The 6,000-nt window shown below is 38.5% G+C and overlaps 1 protein-coding gene across 1 annotated transcript in view; it reads left to right on the top strand.

Annotated features, from left to right (window-relative positions):
• The first annotated feature begins 208 nt into the window (after positions 1 to 208).
• LOC145663992 (transmembrane protein 229B-like) overlaps positions 209 to 6,000 on the top strand; it is a 188,322-nt gene continuing 182,530 nt past the window's right edge. Inside the window, exon 1 of the mRNA XM_081730271.1 lies at positions 209 to 617. The gene's annotated coding sequence lies outside the window, so the exon portion shown is untranslated. The remainder of the gene's footprint in view (positions 618 to 6,000) is intronic.

Here is a 6,000-nt window from a genome sequence, read left to right as displayed (position 1 = left end):
TTTTGAAGCCGTTTTGTTTTACGTAACATAAGAGCATATCTGTCTGTGTCCAAGTTGCATGTTCATGACGTAAAAACAAGATTCTTCATTCTGCATTCGTTATACCGTAACAAAACACGATCGGTGTCCGTAATAACTTGACATGCAGGTAGCGCTTACGACCTTCAGCCAAGTCATTCACCTGATGATTGAAGTTGGTCGTGCGGACTTTTGGTTAAGAGAGAGACAGAGAGAGAGAAAAGAAAACTTGTCCAACCAGCTGATATAGCGAGAAAGCAAACACAGTATCATATGTTTACGTACTTATGTATTGTAAGTGTGTGTGTGTGTGTGTGTGAATATGGATATCAGTGGACTAGAAATGGAGTGTTCTATTGGCGTATGACTGATTTGATTATGTGAAACAAGTAGACAAGTAAGTGGACAAAGAAATTGTGCTGGATGGTATCTCTTCTATAGTGAGCATATTCTATTAAGTGTTCGTCTTTTACGTATGAAGGCATGAAATATTAATGCAATCACAGTTCGCGACTCTGTGACACTTCTTATTCCCAGAAGAGCCATCGTAACTTTGAGATCCAGGAATCTGATTTAACACAGATAGTGCCGTCATTTAGGTAAGTTCTTTTTACTTAAATACTCTTTTATTAGCAGGGGCGTCAGTTGGGGAGGGCAGGAGCAATTGTCCCCTCTGAGTTTGAGAAATATGTGACTTTTTTGTAAAGTGTATACTAATATACGAAGGCTACTTACTAAGGAAGGTGCGGTTGTCAATAGAAATAAAACTAGTAGACATAGTGCTAGAAATTTTTCCTTATTTCCTCTGTACACATTAAGCTATTTTTCTACATAGTTACCATGTTTGTTTAAATATTTATCATAGCTCTCGACAAGGTTTTGTATGCTCACGTCGTAGAAATCACCTGCCTGTGACCGAAGTCAAGGTCGTACTAATAAAAAATGTGAAATTCTTCTGCCGGTGGAAGCTACAGTTTTTAAATAGTTATCATTAAATATCATCATTATTAACTAATTTGTATATTCTACGTTTTTGTTTGTTTGTTTTTGTCGTCGTTGTTGATGTTGTTGTTTGTTTGTTTATTGAAGTTTAGTGTTTTTTTTCACCACCGTGTCTATATGGGACATGGTCCTATATTCTTAAGATGGAATGCAAACCACTTTAATACATTTGAATTTTTTGAAGGCTCCCCTACTGGTAATCGACCGCAGGACGCCGTGCACCAAAGGCGCGCGTTAACCTCTAGATAAACGAGTAGGACTTTTATACATTTATAACCTAAAAGGAAAATTTGTTACAAAGTTATGTATGTGACATTTGCAGAGGTTGGGTCCATCTTGCCAATAAGTGACTGATTAACCTTTAGGACACGAAGTAACTATATTTAGTTACCTAAAAATAAGGCTTGGGACAGGAAGTAACTATTTATAGATACCTTGCAGTTTGCCCACTAATCCTAATAGTTTTTTTTAACTTTCTGGGTATCAAATATATGCACTTGCATGTGTTTTATTCAGGAGACGTACTAGGCAACTGCCGAATACAGAATTTTTTTTTTTTTTTTTTTTTTTTTTTTTTTTTTTTTTTTTTTTTTTTAGTGAACGAACGTGACTGTTTGTATTTGTCATACAAGCTCTTTAAAACGCATTTAAATTTTTAAAGTGCGCAGTTTTGTTCTCAGAGGTTTAACACAACAATAAGTTAATTGTTGTGAAAGAAAATATAAATAATCAGTCAGGAGACGTTTCCCTTCCAATCTTTGTGCCAGGGACGTAATTGGGAATAGAGGGGTGTGGGGGGAGAGATCTTGACCTGGCTGAGAAAGAAAGATTTATTTCTGCACGTGGTAACAACATAGAGTGATAAGAGAGTTTGTTTGGGTTTCTGGGCTCCGTGCAGACCTTGTAATACTAGTGATGGTTGTTCCAATTTTCATATATGTGTTGTTAGTCTGAACAGAGTGTTGTGAGCGCGTTCTTACCTCCATACGAATTTTAATTTAACATACAGTAGAATCTACCTTTACGGACCCTAAATTTGAAAATTTGGTATCATTGGTTTTATTTGTGATACTTTGGTGTTTCGTGTATGGCATCGAGAGATGTGGCAGAAATGGCATCGAGAGATGTTCTCGGTTCAGAAGACGTTCGAGACAAGTTGGAAGTAATGGACACAGATTCGGAGTGGGATGAAGAACAAATTGAATTTCCTTCCTCAGACACAGACGAATTTAATTTTGATGACTTTGATGATGATTCTCCCACCCCCCTAATCCTCCCGGCGGCAGAGGGGGCCGGAACCCAAATATATATAAGAAAAATTGTAAAAATTTTGCTTTCCCCCACCCCCTAATCCTTGGTTACAGTGGTTGGGCGAAAACCATATTAATTATGAAACTTTCATGTATTCTCTGTAAAATGCTTCAACTTTTGTGAGTCTACTGCTATTAGAGCTTGAGCTACGATCATTTGAAAATAACCCTGCATTTTGTCATTTTTGTCCTAATCAGTGGCGTAGTTACATTATAATTTTGAGGAATTTCCTAATTATGCTGTATGTATCTTATGTTAACACTGCTGTTTTGTGTTATTGAGAATATATCAAAGAACATTTTGATGTACATTTTATACGCATCGTCAATTTCTAGAGCGGCAGAGGGGGCACGGAACTCAAAATTTTTGTTAGAAAATTTGTAAAAATTATGTTTTCCCCCACCCCGTAATCCTAGATTAGAGTGGTCGGGGGGTAAACCATACTAATTATGAAACTTTCATGTATTTTCTGTAAAATGATTCAACTTTCGTGAGGTTACGACTATTAGGGCCTGATCCACAGCCATTTGAAAATAACCCTACATTTTGTTTTAAATTGGCGCCGTATCCCAGGCTTTATTATTTTTAAAGGCTCCGTAATTAAAAGGTTAAAAGAAAGAAATATTATATAAAAACAAGGCTCGTAGTGTGAGTACTAAGACATGCGGGAGGCCGAGATATTCTTTTTTAGAAGTCGGGCTAGCTCGAGTTCATTTAATGTTTTTTTTAAATGAAATGAAATCTTTAGGTTTTACATCCCACAGTTATGCCAGTTAGGCTAAAGGAGACGGTGATGATGAGAAATGAATGAAATGGTAGAATGAAGAAAGTGGGATGAAACGGGAGAACCCCGATAAAACCTAACAAACGGAGTTTTGTCCACCACAAAGCTCACTTGACGCGAGCTGGAATCGAACCAAGGACTTCATGCACCAGAGGTGAAAGCTCTACCACTGAGTCACCGCGGCCCGTTAATGCCTTTTTAAAACACATATTTATCTACACAAACAACTGAAAGTTTCAGGGGGATAAAGGTGGTCGTAGGCGACGTGAGTTTTCCCTGGCCATTCTTAGCTACGGACCTGTATCATACACATCCTTACCTAGCAAGAAGGTGTAACCTTCGTTTTAAAAATCTCCCAATTGTTTGCGGGAAAGTTAGGTGTCTTTGAAGAAACTGTGTTTTCAACAGCAAATGATCAGTGTCTTTGATGTAGGAGAACCAGGTTCGATATCCGGTGGAAGCTCAGGTGATTCGTATCCCATGTTAAAATGTAGATCCATGTCTTTACATAGACTCGCTGCTGAAAGAGACGTTAAACTGTAATGTAATCTAATCTAAGCCAATCTGCCATGACTGATATCACTCTACAATTTAATACTATCATCAAATTAGTACGCAAGTAGCAAGAAAGCTTTCGTCCAGTTTGCGCGTGCTTGTCTTTTGGCTTTCTACGCTTGCACACAATCTGACTTTAGTTATACTTGCAAGCGATGCTTCGAACCCTTCGCAGAGCGTCATAGCATCACCGGCAGGTCATTGGCTATTCACTTGCAGCTAGGGTAAAATGCTTGAGTCAATCTTGAATGGAACACGGAATACAAGCTTGCCCTCATATAACTTCGTTACTGGAATCCAGCTTGCGGCATGCTTGCACACTTTCCAGTCAAGCTGGATTCAATCTTGGCCGACTTGCAATTCAAGCCTACAGCAAGCGGTTTGCATATTAACTATTTCGTCTGGAATTTGGTCACACAGCGGGTCACACGTTCTCTCAGTACTTAGCAACATAATACTTTTGACCAGTTAGTTATTTGAAATCACTTTTACAATACTTTTCATCATCCATGATACAACACGCACATTTTGTCAGATATCGTTCATAAAGCTTTCGAGCTCGGGATTTGCAAATAATCTCTTTCTCTCGGTAGAGTGCCGGTACATTTTGTACTTTATAACTATTTAACTCTGCCTTTTCTTTCATTTCTTGCATACTTGATTTCGAAATATTTGTTATGTCGGCCACATCCCACAACGAGAGGTTTGGATTTCATTGTAATAACCATTTCACTTTCTGTTAAGCTTCTTGTGATCAAAATATCGTTTTCTTCCTGATTCAGGTTTCTGGTTCGCAGTAGACCATTGTTAAAATGCACTGACAAGGAAATGGTCCCAACCTGACAAGTCCGAATTGGACGAAATTTCGTATAGATACTAATTTGAGGTCGGTGAATAAGGTGGGAATAGTCATTCGATTCCATTTTGCGTACTTCACGAGATATACAGAGTGATGCAAAACAGAATGCAACATAAGACAATTATGTAGTTCCAGTCCGAACGAAATTTCGTATAGATACTAATTTGAGGTCCGTGAATAACGCGGGAATAGTCATTTGATTCGCTTTTGAATACTTTGCTAGATATACGGGGTGATGCAAAAGTAAAATAACATAGAAGCATTCTGTAATACACCGGTATAGAACGATAAAAGCCCACACGTGTATACCAAAATGAATATGCCTAATCTCATGGCGATAATAAGGACGCAGTGGCATAACAAGAAAATCTCCCGTTGAGTAAAGCGGGTTCCATATGAAAATGAAAGGAGAAATAGTGTTCTGGCACATGTCCCTGAAATCGCACCGTTTACCAATTGCAGTAGCACCTTGGAAGGTCAACATTAGAACGGAGATTGGGTTCCATTAGGGACGCGATTTTACATGTTTCCAAGAACCGAAAGGAGAGTTCGGACCTAAAATTAAACACACTCTAGACAGATACCTTCTTTAACCTTGTAGTTGATGCTACCAAGTCGGGAAAACTCACGAAACTACATGTGAAAAGACGGTTGATGAGCGTGTTCATTCCTGATATTACGGATGACACGTTACTGCTATTAGATTCCTGGAGTGGACAGACTGATCGTGATATTTTTAACGACCCCCAAATACAACAGATGTTAAACAAGAAGATACTTCGAACACAAATAATTCCTCCCGACACTACGAGATTTGTGCAACCACTTGTGTTTACTTTTTCCGGCAGTACATACTTGTCATTCGGAGAATTGAAGAATACTTTCGACACAAGATTATACTTGAACAGTGGCGAAGGGTCGTAAGAGGCCCTGAGGCCAGGCCTACCCATTTACTTTCAGAAATTATAATTTACAATTAATTCATTTTCCTTGCACAGAATGTATTATATTTTCTAAGTTGAAAAAAAAATCGATAAAGAAATCGTGGTTGGCACCACTGCTGGGAGGCTCACCAAGTAGTGTCTCAGGCGGCAGTAGAACTACCGCCAAGCTACTCAGAAAATCCCGCAAGAGAACGTGTTGGTAATAACCTGCGAAGGAGACCGGCCTCAGCGCTTATCGACTTTCGTTCTCTGGAAACCTTCGATTTCGATTCGATATATCAAACAAATAAAGAGCAAGATAACGTGGGCTGCATTCCGTTCCAACTTTACTTAATTTTGCGTACTCTAACGCAACGCAAAAGCTAGAACAAGTAAATTTAAATGTGCTACGCCTCTTATAAAAAACTAAAGCCCCTTTATTCTGTTACTTTGGCGCAAACCTGTAAGAAATCAGACTCGTTGAGTTCATTAGAAAGAGTGTGTTTTTGAAATATTGTGAGTGACATTTTTTTCTTACATTTGCAAAA

This window comes from Thermobia domestica, chromosome 11 (genome assembly GCF_964235325.1).
Source record: "Thermobia domestica chromosome 11, izTheDome1.hap1.1, whole genome shotgun sequence".
NCBI classification, from domain to species: domain Eukaryota; kingdom Metazoa; phylum Arthropoda; class Insecta; order Zygentoma; family Lepismatidae; genus Thermobia; species Thermobia domestica.
This window is presented reverse-complemented; position numbering and strand designations above follow the sequence as displayed.